The sequence below is a fragment of the Ceratotherium simum genome, chromosome 30 (genome assembly GCF_057802395.1).
Source record: "Ceratotherium simum simum isolate JZ-2026a chromosome 30, ASM5780239v1, whole genome shotgun sequence".
NCBI classification, from domain to species: Eukaryota; Metazoa; Chordata; class Mammalia; order Perissodactyla; family Rhinocerotidae; genus Ceratotherium; species Ceratotherium simum.
In genome coordinates, this window is record NC_141929.1 from 2,067,788 (window position 1) to 2,083,915 (window position 16,128).

A 16,128-nucleotide genomic window follows, 5' to 3' on the forward strand; every position below is an offset into this window, starting at 1 on the left:
GCCCTTCAGGCCAGTGACACTAACAGGGTTAAAGGGTATAGGTGTGTGTGTGTACCTAAGTGTGTTTGTGTGTGTGGGTGTATGTGTGTTGTTTATTGTGTGGTGTGCGGTGTGCGTGTGTGTGTGTGTGCGTCCTGTGTCCTCACCTGTCTGCCCGAGTCCCAGCTCTGACCCCACTCATTGAGCAGATGACTCAGTGGCTTGATCCGCTCATAATAAAACTCCTTGTGTCGCCATCCCAGGATGTGAGAAGGAGAGAGGAAGTGTGGGGTGTACCTCGGAAGGATGACAGGTCGGGGGCTGGCTGGCTCCAGGGCTGTTTCCAGAGTGAGACGGAGTGAGGGTCTGACCTGGCCCAGGCTGGGGGCTCTGGGCAGGAGCCGGCCATGGGCTTCTGGCTCTGCTCCTGGGAAACTGAGACGGGGCATCCAGCAAACCGGGGGCATGTGATCCAGTTCACTACTCACAGCATCCGGGAGGGGGCTCCCGCTGTTGTCCCTACTGACAGACGGGGAAACTGAGGCTCAGGGAGATTAAAGCCTTAGTATTGGCCTTAAATAATGGACATTGAACATTACCAGGCTCCAGGCCCGGAACTTTCCATGCTTCACCATTTTGCGAGACTCTCAGCACCTCCCTGAGGAGTATGTGCTCTGTTCTCCCCACTTCACAGATGAGCTCGCTGAACTCAGAGAGGCCGTGTGTCGTCCTAATGACAAGGGGCAGCTGACCGCTGAGCACCAGGATGTGCTGGGCCAAGGGCCTGGCATGCATTTGACCTTGCTAACCTTCCCTTGGCCTCACCTTACCTGTATTTATGCACCAGGAAACCGAGCTTGCAGTGACGGGTCTTGGTGGTAACATTAACGGTAGGGACTAGAACGTGCCTTCCCTGCTCCATCTCCTCACCTCGCCGAGTGCAGTTGCTCCCCAGGCACCAGGTCCTTGCGCGTCTCTGGGGGCCTGGCTTATGGGAGGGGCCGGTGTTCACGCGAGGCCCGGCCCCGTGGAGGTGGACACCTCCTGGAGCTGCCTCTTCTTGCCCCCTCCAGTGCCTGGTCAGCCACTGTGCGAAACGGGAGCAGCCCCAGCAACGTGTTGCTGGTGCATGGCGACGCCATCCTGGGCCGGATAGAGTACAAGACGGTCTCGGTCTTCCTGGTGCTCCTGGTGTGCGTGGTGGGCATCGTGGGCAATGCCATGGTGGTCCTTGTGGTGCTGACCACGCGGGACATGCGCACACCCACCAACTGCTATCTGGTCAGCCTGGCCCTGGCTGACCTCACCATGCTGGTGGCTGCGGGGCTGCCCAACGTCTCTGACAGCTTGGCTGGGCAGTGGGTCTACGGGCACGCCAGCTGCCTGAGCATCACCTACCTGCAGTATCTGGGCATCAACGCCTCCTCCTACTCCATCCTGGCGTTCACCGTGGAGAGGTAGGTGTCCCAGCCCTCCTCCCGCCGTTTCTCACCACAGAGTGGTGGAGCTGGGACTTCCTGGCCAGGACCCTTGGTAAACTGAGGCTCAGCTGAGCAGGAAGTTCTGTTCTCCATTTACAGAGAGGGGAGCTGGGGTGGGACCTGGAGGAACCTGGCCCAGGAACTGGGGTTCTTATCTCAACTCTGCTGCCCACTTGCTATAAAATGCCAGCGTTTCTCCGGGCCTCCATATCTGGAAGGTGGGCATTTGGACTGGACATTCCCTTGGGTCCCTTCCAGCTGTGATTAACACCAGAGAGGTGACCTAGCCTTGTGGTTAACATGTGGACTCTGAAGTCCGCTGACTGGGTTCAAACCCAGCTCTGCCACTTCCTAGCTGCGTGGCCTCGGGAAAGGTGGCCCAGAGGCTGATGGCTTGTCCAGGGCCACACAGAATTGGGACGTAGCCGAGGCCTTCTGACATCCAAACGCTGGCTTGGTCTTGGCTCTCCCCGGCTGTGCCCATCTGGGGTCCAGCGCCCTCCAACTCCGCCCATGTGCATTGACCCGGGTCTAGGCATTGCAGGGTGGGGGGAACCCGGGTCTAGGCTGTAAGCATGGCCACGGGGGGCACACAATGTTGGCTGCCTCAGTCAGCAACCTTTGGAGGTGGGCAACAGAAAACCCACTGAGACTTGTGCAAGGTCAAAGGTCTTCAAAAGGGCATGGGGTCCCTGGGCCCACAGCATACAAGGCAGAGCCTGGTGGGCCTCGAGGGACAAGGTCCTCCAGAGGCTGCACATCCCTGTCTGCCTTCCCACCTTCTTCTCTCAAGACCTGCTCCCTTTGCTCTGCCAGTCCCTGTGGCTGCCTCAAAATGGCCACCTTGCTCCCCAAATCTTCACGGCCTTCAAGTCCGTCCATGAAAGGACCAGTTCGACCATGGGGTCCCCGATGCAGTTTCCCCAGACAATGGATCCGATTGGCTGAGCTGGGGCAGGTGTGCCTGCTTTGGTCCAATCACACCTGGGCGGGTAGGTCATGTGACCCCACCCTCAGGGCCAACCTGGCCTCTGTGTGGCCTGCAGGTACATCGCCATGTGCCACCCGATGCGTGCGCAGACCGTGTGCACCGTGGCCCGGGCCAGGCGGATCATCACAGGCGTGTGGGGGTCACGTCTGTCTGCTGCCTGGTCTGGTTCTTCCTGGTGGACCTCACTGTCAGCGAGAGTTAGGGCCTGGAGTGTGGCTACTCCAGGTGTCCCGCAGCCTCTACCTGCCCATCTACTTGCTGGACTTCATGGTCTTCTTCGTCGTGCCCCGATGGCCACGGTCCTCTACGGGCTCATCGGGAGAATCTTGTTCCACAGCTCCCTGCCCCACCCGCCCCACCGCGGGGGCAGTGCCGCCTGACGTGGGGGAGGAGCTGTGGAGAGGCAGCCCCACGGGCCAGGCGGGGGCGGGGGGTGCACACGCCCCGGGTCCAGAGGCTTCTCGTCTTCCCGAAAGCAGGTAGGCAAGGTGTCGCCCGGGGTCGGGTGGAGGCGGCAGGTGGGAGCTGGAGGGGTGAGGAGGGGAGGGGTCGTTAGGCAGAGGGCAGGGAGATGCGGCACAAGCATAAACAGGTGAGGGAGGACGCGAGCTCAGCAGTCGTTTGTCCATCCAACAAGTGTCCGCTGCGCCCTCCTGTGTGTGGGCGTGGTTCCAGGAGCTGCACTCGGAGAACACGACCCAGTGAACCCCTGCCCCTGGGGCTTATGGCAGGTGGAAACACACCATGAGCAGGATGAGTACAGAGGAAAGAAGGAGAGAAAGGAAGCTGGGAGGGAGAGGGAGTTTGGGGGAAAGTTCTGGGAGGCCTCGCTGAGGTGACAACTGAATAAAGGTCTGAAGTTGGCTTCTGGGGAAGCATTCCAGGGAGTGGAGCAGGTAGGCTGAGGCCCGAGGGCAGGAGTCTGGTGCCCTGAGGATTAGCATGGAGCTGTGGTGGGGACATGGGCCTTGGGGGCTGGAAGCACTTGGCTCTGCCGGGAGGGAGCGGTGCAAACCCTGGGGGTTCCCATCGCAGGGACAGCATTGGCCTTAGGTGTCAGCAGTGTCCCCACATGTATGGAGCCCGAGACAGGCATGCACGGGCTCCCAGGGGTGACCAAGGCAGGCCCTCATGGAGACTGAGGCAGGGAGAGGGCAGAGCAGAGAGGGCAGCTGTGTGTGAGCAATGGGGATGAGGTGGAGGGAGGGAGACAGGGAGAGAGAAACAGAAAGAGAGACAGGGAGGGCAGGGAGAGACAGACAGAAAGGGGGAGAGACAGAGACAGAGAGATAGGGAGAGAGGGAGAGACGAGGAGACAGAGAGAGAGACAAGGAGAGACAGAGGGAGAGAGGGCAGAGCAGGTGCACGGAGTGGCACTCTGTGTTCACACTCAGGGGTAGCATGGCCCCAGACACAGATCTCTGGACACCCAGGTGCTCACCCTTCCTTGGGCAAAGGAGAGTGATAACTTCACGGGTGCCCCCGTCCTCACCACAATTGGGAAGGAGACTGCTATTATCCTGATGCTACAAGCGAGAAAGAGAGGCTCAGAGAGGTTAAGTGGGCTGCCCGGGGTCACACAGCCAGGAGTGGGGAGCTGGGATCTAATGAGGCCTGCTCCACACCCACCCTGGAGGCCGCAGCAGGGAGGGGCCAGGACTCAAGCAGATTAGGGGACCCCCAAGACCTCCCCTCAGCCCTAGGCCCCCCAGGAAGCTCCTTGTATGGGTCAGGCTGGGGGCTGCCCCTCTGAGGCGGCCAGGATACGTGCCCCCGCCCCTTCCTGCTGACCCCGCCTCCCTCCCAGAGGAGCCCTGATCCTGGCAGATTGTCCTTGGGCTGCACGGGGTGGGGTCTTCATATCCCTGCCTCCACCCCACCCCCAGACAGGATTGTGTTTCTGGGTCTGGTGACTCACTCCTGAGCTGAAAGAATGGAATAGGGTGGGTGGCGGTGGTCCCACCCAAAGGGACATGACTGTAGCTGGAAGGGGCCATTGAGAAAGCCGTGAGTGCAGACGGCTGCTGGAGAAGCTGGTTCATGGGTGGGTGCCGTGTGACCCCTTAGCCCTGTTCACCTCTGCTTCCTCATCCACAAAGTGGACACAATGACAGATGGCAGCACCGGCTGGAGTTGCAAGGGAGGTCAGCCACCACCGTGTCCGTCCTGGCTCTCCCTGTGCATCAGGGGTCCGAGGCCCCCTCAGGTGTCCAGTCTGAGAGGTCTGGGGGCAGGGTGCACTTGCCCTGGTGGGCGCCCGAGGCAGAACAGTTCACGATCTTATCAACGGCACAGCTTTGAGTGTCAGCCCTGGGTTAACGCACGGGAAGTCTTCAGCACAGGGCCCAGCAGACTGGCAGTAAAGTTTATCATTGTAGCAACATTCTCATCACTCACTCAACAAACACTTCCCGAGGCAGGAGCCACGGCCGTACCTTCCTGTGGCATTTGCTCGGCCACCAGCCAGCGGCATGCCAGCTTGGTGGCTTCCCTCCCACCCCCGCAGGTCACCAAGATGCTGGTGGTGGTTGTGCTGCTCTTCGGCCCCCTGTGGATGCCCTACTGCACGCTGGTGCTGCTCCGCTCCTTCGTGGTGCGGCCTCTCCTGGACCCCTGGGTCCTCCTCTTCTGCCGCGTCTGTGTCTACACAAAGCGCCGTCAACCCCATCGTCTACAGCCTCATGTCCCAGAAGTTCCGGGCGGCATTCCGGCGGCTGTGCAGGTGCGGGGCGGAGGAGCCGCAGAGGCGCGCAGCCTGCCTCACCACCACCGGCTACAGCGTGGTCCGAGAGCCCCCCAGAAGACCCAGACCACTGGGAGTGAGGTGGCAGGCCCTCAGGCGGCTGGGCCCTCGCCCCAGCAGCAGGAGCCTTGTTCCAGCGCTGTCTGAGGCCGGCCTCCTCCTGCCTGGCCCTCCCCACTCCTCTGTCTCCACCCCCTCTGTTTGCTCACATGTTGGGTCCTGCAGGCGTCTGCTCCGTTCACTGGTGGCTGGCAAGGCCAGGAGAGGGACAGACATCTCTTTTGCCATTGGCTCCCAGCGTCCGGTCCCCAGTGGCTTCCCTCCTCGTCAACTAGGACATTCGCATGTCCTGGCTCAGGCAGTTGGAGTTCAAGTCTGGACTCCATTCGGGCAGCTCTCTTGCCTCCTTGGGAAGTGGGGAGGTGAGAAACCGGAAGAAGAAGCTAGAAGACCCCCAGCCTTCATCGGTCTAAAATTATGACCTTCCATCTCTCATCATCATTTTAAGCATGTGTTTCAGGGGAAAAGTCCTGACGGCTATGAAGAGAGTGTGCTTCCAGTCTCTGTTAATATCTGTCTACCAGTCCAGCTGTGGGCAGAGCGTGGACTCCAGTGTGCACAGTGCCACCTGGTGCCACACTGGAAGGTGCTCTGCTTCCCCCGCTGACACCCAGAGACGCTCCGGGCTATATCCAGGGCCATGTCATGGGGCAGCAGGAGCCCCTGCCCCAGGCCGCCCCAACGCCGTGGTGCCCCAGCCTGAAAAGGACATCCACCTGGAGGTGTCAGCAGGGCCCGCCCCTTCCCCTGTCCCGTCTCCAGGACCCGGTCACTGGCAAACAAGCTGAGCAGGGGCCAGGAGGGACTGAGGCGAGCTGGGAGCCGTGAGGAGGCACAACCGCCCCAGGACGAGCCCCGGTGTGGTGTGGTTAGGCGGTGCGGGGCTCCACTCCCTGGGCCAAGCGCACTGTACGGAGCCCTGACTTCCCTGGCAGTGACCCTGTCAAGTGGGACTTCTGACTGTCCTCGTTTTAGTGACAAGGAAACTGAGGCTCAGAGACATCTAGACTCAGTCACTTGTTCCCCTGTGGTGACCTCAAAGCTAGGCAGGACCCCTGACCCCACCCCTATTCCTTTGAGACGGTTTTCCTCTCGGCCCCTGTGATGTTCATTAAAAGCAGATTTTCCTTGGAGGATTGTCTGGGTGGAGGTGTGAGTGTCTCAGAGGTGGCCCAATTGGGACGTCCATGCTGTGTAGGACGGAAGAGGCGGGACTGAGGGAGGGGGTCCGCGGGGAGGAAAGGCATCCTGAAAGCTGGGGCCAGCCCGGCCAACGGTCAGCGCAGTGGTGGGGCTGTGTCCCCGAGAGGGCTGAGGGACAGATGGGGGAGGAGGAGAAGGTGGGGACCTCACTGGAGGGAGGGCACCCACACCCCTGGCCCTGTTGCCGAGCTCAGTGGACGCAGGCCCCTGGATGTTAGCGTCTCCTTCGGCTGCTGGTGGCGTTGGTGTCGAGGGCCAGTCCTGGACCTTTCCTTCATCTGTGAAATCCAAGGTGAGCTCCTTGGCCTTCAGCAGGGACGTGTCAGGATGTGGCAGAGCTTGAATGGATTTCTCTATTTATTCTGATTCTAATGTTTGAGCACGTTGCTCAAGGTCTCGTCCCTTCTCGAGAGTCGAGTGGGGCTGAGGTTACCTCTCCCACCGAACTGAGGCCCTAGTTGGGGGTTTCACTTCTTCGCTGTGGACGACAGCTCCCAACTGTCTCCTCCTGTCCTTCCTCCATCCTCTTCCCTAGTCACTCCTGCACAGCTGGGCCCTGGCGCCCCTGCCACCAGTAAAGACAGGGCCAGTGTGGGCACTTCCCACCTGGTTCTGGCTCCCCCTCCAGTCAGTCTTGCTGTCCAGACTGTTCCTTTCCTTTTTTTTTTTTTTGTACAGGAACATCTCATCTATGGGGAGGTTAACTGTTTATCCAGGACATAGGTGAAAATCAGGAAATAAGTAAATTTGTGCCCCACCGCCCCCCTGCAAACGAAGAAACTTTCTGTAGGGCTGAGAGGTCACCGAGCTGCTGCGTTGACACCCAGGGGTGAGCCCTGTGCCTCCCGCTTTGGTTTTACGCCCAGCTCTCAGGCGCTGTTGGTCTGTCCAGGGGTCCCCAAACCTGGCTGTGCAGTGGACCCGCCCCGTGTCCCTTGTTAGTTCTCCTGAGTGAAGCCCCATGCTCCCTCCGATTTCCGTTCCCTGGTTCTCACGCTGTGGACCAGAACAGTGATTCCCACGTGTGGACCCCCTGGGGAGCACATCACAAATACAGATTGCTGGGCAGGGAGGGACTCGCAGGTCTGGGTCTCTGCAAGAGAGGGACAGGAGCTGCTCGGTGGGACTGCGGTGGGTGGGCACGAAGATCCTGACAGCCAGCTCTGCATTAGGAAGCATGCCGGGCTGGGGCACCTGATGGGCAGATGGCTCTAGGCTCTGGCTGGGCCACCCGCCCCCCCCTTAACTGTGACAGGGCCTGGTAACAGGCAATGCCCCCTCTTTAAGGTGACAGGGACCATGCACTATGCTCTGGATCTATTTCCCACCCCAAGCGGGTAAAAGCAAAAAGCTTTGGTGTGTGAGGGCGTAAACCAGTGGTTCTCAGCTGAGCAGTGAAATCTGCAGATGTGTGTTCTGATTTCCGGTGAAATTCATTCTGTGACAGTTCGGAATTTGTGCTGTCCTGAGAACGACATCAGAGGAGCTCCGGCCGTGTGGAAGTGGGTGCAGCAGTCAGGGCGAAGCTGGTGCAGGAGGAGGAGCGTGTGTTTCCCAAGAACGGGCCCAGAGGGCTGTGCTCAGAAAGTGACAGTGGTGCTGAGAGCTACTGGGGCAGAGTGTGACACCGCGGAGCCCTCAGGGCATTGATATAAGTACACGTGGTAACAGCGTGACCTACTCAGTGCTGCTTGGTGCTCCTCGCCACAGCTTCTGCTCTCTGATGAGCGTGTGCAGCCTTGACATGGGGGTTGAGACCTCGGGGTAAACGCCCGGCGTGGTGTGGCCCACCAGGGGCCGGCTGGTGCTAGCACAGCCAGACTGAGTGAATCCTGGTGGGGGCTCCATTTCCTCACTGGCGAGGCCAAGATCGCCACCAAGAGAAGCTGTGAGGACAGAGGAACAGACGTGGGTGTGCTTTCTGGCTCAGAGCTGAGCTCAAGCAGCTGTGGGCCCTTCTAGGAAATGGCCAGACCAGTGAGAGTCGCTGTGTGTGGTTCCCTCTGAGACTTTACCTGAGCCTGTGCCCTCAGAAAACAGCGACAGTGAAGCCCCCACAAACCTTTGGTTTTCTGAAATACCCCGAGAGACGACTTACTGCAAAGAACCCCCATCCCCAAATGACTTAGTTGAGATCCCTGCCCACTCTTCCTCAGAACCCCACAAGACCCACAGATGACCCCTGGTTTACCCGGGATTGGGCCAGACCCCGATCCTTTAGCATCCCATTCTTTGTCTCATGGTTAATTAGCTGAGATTAGAGCCATTTGTCCCCCTGAAACTAGCTAGGTGTGGAGAGAAACATTTCTCAGTCAGCTGACAGAGATCCCCCTGGTTGCATAATGAGCCCAGCTGCAGACCACCCTTGTCACCTGCAGACCTCCACCTGTCACCTGCAGACCCCCACCTGTCACCTGCACAAAACCCACCTATCATCTGCAGACCCCCACCTGTCAACTGCAGACTCTCTACCTGTCACCTGCATACCACCCACCTGTCACCTGTAACTACCCACCTGTCACCTGCAGACCTCCCACCTGTCACCTGAACACCACCCACCTGTCATCTGCAGACCCCCTACCTGTCACCTGCAGACCTCCACCTGTCACCAGAAGACCACCCACACATCACCTGTACACTACTCACCTGTCACCTGCAGGTTGCCTGTCGGTCACCTGAAGATCTGTCACCTATAGACCACCTACCTGTCACCTGCAGACCTCCACCTGTCACCAGAAGACCACCCACCCATCACCTGTACACTACTCACCTGTCACCTGCAGGTTCCCTATCGGTCACCTGAAGATCTGTCACCTATAGACCACCTACCTGTCACCTGTAGAGTACTCACCTGTCATCTGCAGACCACGCATCTGTCACCTGCACACCACCCACCTGTCACCTCTCTACTCCTCCTCATATGAGCCCAGGACAAAACCACCTGCTGGGACAGGTGAGCTCTCCCTACTGCAAAGGCCTGAATGAAACCAAGGTCCTCACTATGGTTTCGTCTCTGGCATCAGCCACTTTGAAGGTTTCTTGGCTTTTTTATTTTTCCTGACTGACCTCTCCTCCCCCAGGGCATGGGCATCCCCACGCCTTGTCTGCACACCCAGCCTCTGCTGCAGGCGAACTGTGTGCTGGCCAGGACTAGCCCCCGGCGGCCCCTGTGTTTTTTGTGCACCTTCCATGCGGTGGCGGGGGTTCAGGTTGCCTAATAAGTGCCAACTCCATGGGTCACGTTTCGGCCTCCTCACCCCAAGTATCCTGGCAGGCATCTTGCCCAGAGTTCGCTTTCCTCTCAATTCTCCCCACCACTAGTCTCATCCACCTCATTTGCCAAGAGTGGGACGTCTTGGGCGTTTTCATGGTGGTGTTTTGATTGTCCCAGGATTGGGCAGAGCCACTGGCATTTAGTGGACAGTCTGGAGACCCCTGAAGTCCCCCGTGCACACGCTGAGGTAGTGCCCGCACAGCTGGACAGTCGCGGAGGGAAGACAGGTGTTTGCAATTCCGCGCACTTTGCATGTGAACACTGAGCACTTTTTGCTCCTTTTACAGCCACACTGGAAGTCCCAGGGGAGCAGCCACAGTGTAGCTGACGGAAACTGTGCCTGGCTTTCTGTGGAAGTCGGCTGAGAAGCTCACCGTTTGGGGAATCACATCATTACAACCAGCCATTGGGGGTCTCCCCCTCAGGCCAATGCATCTTCACCAGGAGCCTCACTGGGAGCCTCCTCTTCCAGGAAGCCCTGGGGCAGCCCCCAGCTGTGGCATCTCTTCCCACAGCCCCCACCCCTCCTAAGACCTATCACTTTCCACCTTGTGCTCAGACGACTTACGCGGCTTCTCTTTTGTTGGAGACTACAGATGCCCAGAGGGCAGCTTTGCTTGTGTTGTGAATTCTCTGCTCTAGCGCTGGTGGCACGTGTCCAGGAAAGAGGCCAGTGGGCCAGTGCCGTCCAGGCCTGAGTGCGTCTCGTTACGCTGGATCCAGGTCTCAGCCGGGGTGTTGCGCACAGCGGGCTGGGGACCTCGGGGCCCTGGTGAGGGGGTGGAACTGGGCAGCGGTTCTCAAGGCGCCAGACCAGCAGCCTCAGCTCAGCTGGAGCCTGTTGGAAAAGCTGCAGGCTCGTGTGAACAGCCTTGGGGGACTCTGAGCACCTCGAGGTGAGACCACTGACAGAGCAAGCCCTCCGGTCCTCTGGACCTTGCACTTGTGGCCGGAGCTGGTTCTGGAGGATCAAGAGGGGACAAGAATCTGTGCACTACAGAAAGTGCAGAGGAAAACATGAGGAAAGAGCCTTCATCCAGGAGACTGCTTAATGACATGCACATAGATGCACACAACACGTGCATTTCTGCTTCCAGCCACTTGAACTCGCACACAGGAAGGTTGCCTTTGGAACAGGCCCAGAGAAACACGCCATGCCAGTGCTCACCGGGGCCTGGGTTGGGCTGTGGGCAGGTAGGACCCCTGCGCCACTGCTCAGGTTCCAGAACATTCTCAGCCATCAGTGTCTGGTGTCAGCACTCTCCCCCTTCACCCATGGCAGACGTTGCAGAACACTTGGTCTCTGTCTTCCACCCAGCCCAAGCCGGGGTAGTTTCAGCACCTTCCACCACCCAGTGTGCCCGGCGCCTGCCACTGGTCATTCAAGGTGGTGCATTTTCTGAGGGATCCTGTTACCCTGAACCTGCTGTCTGCTTTTACGGGCAGGGTCATATCTCCCCACTCCTGCAAGGACCAGGTGCCCACTCAGGCTTTCCCACTGCCACCTGATAGAGGAGCATGGGGACGCTGGCCCAGGCCACAGGGCGTCCCTGCTGGCTCTGCGGGAACCACGTCCGTGGGCCATGAGCAGGCAGAGCCCAGCAGCCGCCAGGAGGAGGCGGTTGGCTCTCGGCAGGTTCGCTCCACCCAGCCTGGACACAGAGTTCCGGGTGCTTTATCAGGCAGAACGAGGTTGCACACATCAGGATTCCGACTCAGACTGGCTTAGGCAGAGGGGATTTGGTGACTGCACGGGAATTGTCCAGAAGGTGTGGTGGCTGCCACCTGGCACCTGGGGAGTGACGCTGCCTCAGTGGTCTGCAGAGCCCTCCACCTGGGGACTGGCCTGAGCCTTAACCCCTCCTGTGGCTGAGCAGGGCTGGAATGTGCTGGCTGGGGACCCCTGCAGCCCGGAGTGGAGGTGCTGCTTCCAGCCCAAGAGGGCATGGTGCCTGGCAGGCGAAGGGGAGAGGCGCCTGTAGCTGACGTGAGCCCCCCAGCTCTTTTGACTCCCTCGCCATGGCTCCCCGATTTCTCTCGGAGGTGGGGAGTGAGCTGTGCTCCAGGAGGGGATAGCTTGGGGCCTGGGAGGCTGTGCCGCCTCTCCGAGCCTCCGTCTCTCGCTGTCCACTTGGAATGACCCTCACACTGGTCCTGAGGATGACAGAGGATAAAATGTGCTTTGTAAAATGTGCAGTGTTCCTGGTGTGCGGGGTCCGTGAATGTGAGGGATTATCACTCGAGGCTGCAGAGTGTCGGGGAGACATCTCAGTGGCTTGGACATTGAGGGCCCCAGCTAACCAACCAGCCGAGGGGAGGGTGGTTGGGGGGGAGGCCTTAATGGAAGGAGCGGGGCAGAGAAGAGAGCTGGGCCTGCGTGGGGTGGGGGCCGAATGCTCCAGGGACCAGGAAGCTCCCTGCCTGGCCCTGTGTATAGGGGTCGTGCACAGATTCCTGCCCTGTTAGAGACGGAAGGAATGGGGCCAGGCTGCACAGGGAGAAGGGTGGGGGTCTGAGGGTCCCCTGGGGACTGAGGTGTGGGCCCCTCATGAATGTCACTGAGTCCCAGTTTCTTCTTTTGGTAGAGCAGAAAGCTTACCCGCACGACCTAGGGCGGGGGTGGCGGTTTAATCTAGCGTTTCTCAAAGTGTGGTCCCGAAACCCTCAAGGTCTAGACGTCAAAACCACTCAGAGGTCATCAGCTTTTTCACCAGTTGACCTTTGCACTGATGGGGCAGACGCAAATGTGGCGCGAGCGTGGCCCTGCACTGTGCTTGCGGTTGCCGTGTCCTCACAGCTCACACTCCCAATCGAAGACACCGCGGCTTCTGCTGAGACTGCCCTGGACGAGGCATCAACAATGCTAGTTGTATCAAATCTCAACTCTTGAGTTCTGTCTTTTTAATGTTTTTGGCGATGAAATGGGAAGCGCACGTGGAGCCTTCTGCTGCACACTGAAGTGGGAAGGTCATCTCCAGGGAGGGAACCCGGGCACAGTTGGTGCTGTGAGCTGAGCCAGCCGCTCTTCCCAGGGAGCGCTGTGTTCCATCACAGGGACGACCGAGCCACACCACAGTGACACAGCCAAGTCTCCTCAAAAACGAGCTTGTGAGCCTGCCACTTCAAGGAGAACCATGGACGGTGTCTGTGGCTAACGATAAAATTCGAGCTCTCAAGTGAAAATGAGAATTTTGGAGAGCCTGTGTCTCCACTGTGAGCCTGACCAGCGTCACAGGGGTTAATGACTTTTCTGATGAAATTGGTGGTGACATTAGCAAGTGCTGTGTTTGATGTGGTGTAATGAGGTGCGTCACCGTCTGCAAGATCCTCGTGACTCTGAGCGTAGGTTTCCAAATGGCCCGATGCAGATGTTCAAAATCCCACCTTCACAGTGCAGAGCAGACCCACGGCTTTCAACGTGGCAAAGGAGGGCAGGCTCAGGGGCGCAGTGTTAGTTTAGTTTTAACTTTCTACTTTCTTTTTTGATGTCATAATAGTTTATAAGATTGTGAAATTTTAGTTGTGCATTATTGTTTGTCAGTCACCATATAAATGCCTCCCTCTACCCCTTGTGCCCACCCTGCAACCCCCTTCCCCCTGGTAACCACCAAACTGTTCTCTCTGTCTGTGTGCTGGTTTATCTTCCACATATGAGTGAAGTCATGCAGTCTTTGTCTTTCTCTGTCTGGCTTATTTCACTTAACGTAATACCCCCCAGGTCCATCTGTGTTGTTGCAAATGGGACGATTTTGTCTTTTTTAATGGCTGAGTAGTATTCCATATATATATATATATATATATATGTATATATACCGCATCTTCTTTATCCAATCCTCAGTCGAGGGACACTTGGGTTGCTTCCACTTCTTGGCTATAGTGAATAATGCTGCGATGAACACAGGGGTGCATAAGCCTCTTTGGATTGTTGATTTCAGCTTCTTTGGGTAAATACCCAGAACTGGGATAGCTGGATCATAAGGTAATTTTCTATTTTTAATTTTTTGAGGAATCTCCATACTGTTTTCCATAGAGGATGCACCAGTTTGCATTCCCACCAGCAGTGAATGAGGGTTCCCTTTTCTCCACATCCTCTCCAACATTTGCTATTTTTTGTCTTGGTGATTATAGCCATTCTCACGGGTGTGAGGTGATATCTTAGTGTACTTTTGATTTGCATTTCCCTGATGATTAGTGATGTTGAACATCTTTTCATATGCCTATTGGCCATCTATATATCTTCCTTGGAAAAATGTCTGTTCATATCCTCTGCCCATTTTTTGATCAGGTTGTTTGTTTTTTTGTTGTTGAGTTGTGTGAGTTCTTTATATATTTTGCAGATTAACCCCTTGTCGGATATATGATTTGCAAATATCTTCTCCCAGCTGGTGGGTTGTCTTTTCATTTTGATCCTGGTTTCTTTTGCGTTGCAGAAGCTCTTTAGTCTGACGAAATCCCACTTGTTTATTTTTTCTTTTGTTTCCCTTGTCCGAGTAGACATGGAGTTCGAAAAGATCCTGCTATGACCAATGTCAAAGAGTGTTCTGCCTATATTTTCTTCTAGGAGTTTTATAGTTGCAGGTCTTACCTTCAAGTCTTTGATCCATTTTGAGTGAATTTTTGTGTATGATGTAAGATAATGGTCTACTTTCATTCTTTTGCAAGTGGCTGTCCAGTTTTCCCAGCCACTTGCTGGGAAAGAGACTTCCTTTCTTTATTTATTGAAGAGACTTCCTTTCTCCTTTCTATGTTCTTAGCTCCTTTGTTGAAGATTAGCTGTCCATATATCTGTGGTTTTATTTCTGGGCTTTCAATTCTGTTCCGTTGATCTGTGTGTCTGTTTTTGTACCAGTACCATGCTGTTTTGATTACTATAGCTTTGTAGTATATTTTGAAGTCAGGGATTGTGATGCCTCCAGCTTTGTTCCTTTTTCTCAGGATTGCTTTAGCTATTTGGGGTCTTTTGTTGCCCCATATGAATTTTAGGACTCTTTGTTCTGTTTCTGTGAAGAATGTCATTGGGATTCTGATTGGGATTGCACTGAATCTGCAGATTGCTTTAGGTAGTATGGACATTTTAACTATGTTTATTCTTCCAATCCATGTGCATGGGATGTCTTTCCATTTCTTTATGTCATCATCGATTTCTTTCAATAATGTCTTATAGTTTTCAGTGTATAGATCTTTCACCTCCTTGGTTAAATTTACTCCTAGACATTTTATTCTTTTTGTTGCAATTGTAAATGAGATTGTATTCTTGAGTTCTCTTTCTGTTAGTTCGTTATTAGAGTATACAAATGCAACTGATTTTTGTAAGTTGCTTTTGTACCCTGCAACTTTGCTGTAGTTGTCGATTGTTTCTAATAGTTTTCTGATGGATTCTTTAGGGTTTTCTATATATAAAATCATGTCGTCTGCAAACAGCAAGAGTTTCACTTCTTTTTTTGTGTGTGTGAGGAAGATCAGCCCTGAGCTAACATCCATGCCAATCCTCCTCTTTTTGCTGAGGAAGACTGGCCCTGGGCTAATATGTGTGCTCATCTTCCTCTACTGTATATCGGACGCCACCACAGCATGGCCTGACAAGCGGTGCATCAGTGTGCACCCAGGATCCGAACCTGGGCCACCAGCAGTGGAGCGAAAGCACTTAACCACTACGCCATGGGGCTGGCCCCAAGTTTCACTTCTTCGTTGCCTATTTGGATTCCTTTTATTCCTTTTTCTTGCCTAATTGCTCTGGCCAAAACCTCCAGTACTATGTTGAATAAGAGTGGCGAGAGTGGGCACTCTCGTCTTGTTACTGTTTTCATAGGGATGGCTTTCAGTTTTTCCCCATTGAGTCTGATGTTGGCTGTGGGTTTGTCATATATGGCCTTTATTATGTTGAGGCACTTTCCTTCTATACCCATTTTGTTGAGAGTTTTTTTCATAAATGGTGGTTGGATCTTGTCAAATGCTTTCTCTGCATCTATTGAGATGATCATGTGGTTTTTATTCCTCGTTCTGTTAATGTGGTGTATCACATTGATTGATTTGGGGATGTTGAACCATCCCTGTGTCCCTGGTATAAATCCCACTTGATTATGGTGTATGATCTTTCTTTCTTTTTTTTTTTTTTTGTGAGGAAGATCATCCCTGAGCTAACATCCATGTCAATCCTCCTCTTTTTCCTGAGGAAGACCGGCCCTGAGCTAACATCTATTGCCAATCCTCCTATTTTTCCCCTTTTTCTCTCCAAAGCCCCAGTAGATAGTTGTATGTCATAGTTGCACATCCTTCTAGTTGCTGTATGTGGGACGTGGCCTCAGCATGGCCAGAGAAACAGTGCGTTGGTGCACGCCCCTGATCCAAACCCGGGCCGCCAGTAGCGGAGCGTGCGCACTTAACGGCTAAGCCACGG

General features: G+C 55.7%; 1 pseudogene; it reads left to right on the forward strand.

The window, feature by feature from the left end:
- The first annotated feature begins 285 nt into the window (after window positions 1-285).
- On the forward strand, window positions 286-5,341 carry LOC101389478 (thyrotropin-releasing hormone receptor-like; annotated as a pseudogene).
- Window positions 5,342-16,128: the final 10,787 nt, after the last annotated feature.